Genomic DNA, 1,111 nt, shown 5'->3' on the forward strand with positions numbered 1-1,111 from the left:
AATGGGACGAAGCTACCAACTGTGGGATTATGGCTGAACACCTCTAAGTCCCCCCATGGGCGTCGGGACCGGGGTCTTGTGCAGAGAGCCACTCATCCCAGGAAATGGGGTGCGGCCGGAAAGGGGGCCACCCTCTCATCCATCACGCTGATCGCGTGGAACCTGGCGCTAAGCCATTCATAGAAGACCTATTTCTGGGTCGGGGTTTTGTACATAGCAGAGCAGCTCCCTCGCTGTGATCTATTGAAAGTCAGCCCTCGACACAAGGGTTTGTCTCTCGCAGGCCTCCGGATGCCTGCTCGCACTCCCACTCGCGTGCGCAAGGCGGTCGACCGCTGACCCCGGTACCGCCGACTGGCCAGGGTCTCCACCCGTCTCTCCTCTTCCTTCTCACCTCCTCCTACTCCTCTCTGAGGTGGTTCCAGCGTCAGTCATTGCAGCCCAGCCCGCTGCTGCCGCCCTCTCCCCGCCCCGGGCCCTGGCCAAGCCGGTGTGGGCAGAGAGTCGGTTGGCGGTGGCTGGCTGGTCCCCATGGTTGCCGGTGCGGCCGGTGGGGGTATCTTGGTCTCCACCGAAGGCCTCTCGGAGGGCATGGAATGGGGAGGTCACGGTGAAAGGGGGATTGCAAAGGGCGATCCCTGTCTCGCCCTTTGGCGCCGGCGCCAGACAGGACCCCAGCGTCGTCCTCCCCTGCGCTCGCTTCCCCGTCCTTGCGGTTCGGGTCCCCTCCTGCGCCCGTCTCTGTGTTGCGTTCCCAGGAAGCGCGCGGGGACGGTGGGGAGAAAGGGGATTCCTCTGCCGCCCAGGCTTCTGAGGAAGCGAGTCCATCTGGGTCGCGGCATTGGCGGGCTCTCTGGTAGGGGGAGTTGCGCTCTCTCATCCGAGCTTTCCTGTTCCTCTCTTCCTCTTCACTTCCTCATGCTCCTTGGCGCCGCTAGGCGAGTCTGTGGGTGAGCGGGATGAGTTTCGGGAGGCAAGGCCGGAGAGGTTCCGGCGCCTCTTTTTTTCTTTTCCCCTCCCTTTCCTCCTTTTTTTTTTTTTTTTTTTTTTTTTTTTTTTTTTTTTTTTTTTTTTTCCGGGTTCCGGTAGACCACTTCCAAGGGTATTTGGT

The 1,111-nt window shown here is 60.7% G+C and overlaps 1 pseudogene; it reads left to right on the top strand.

Moving 5' to 3' along the window:
• The window catches only part of LOC143437429 (28S ribosomal RNA), a 4,184-nt pseudogene extending 3,910 nt beyond the window's left edge, over positions 1 to 274 (top strand).
• The last annotated feature ends 837 nt before the right edge of the window (positions 275 to 1,111 follow it).

This window comes from Arvicanthis niloticus, chromosome Y, assembly GCF_011762505.2.
Source record: "Arvicanthis niloticus isolate mArvNil1 chromosome Y, mArvNil1.pat.X, whole genome shotgun sequence".
NCBI classification, from domain to species: Eukaryota; Metazoa; Chordata; class Mammalia; order Rodentia; family Muridae; genus Arvicanthis; species Arvicanthis niloticus.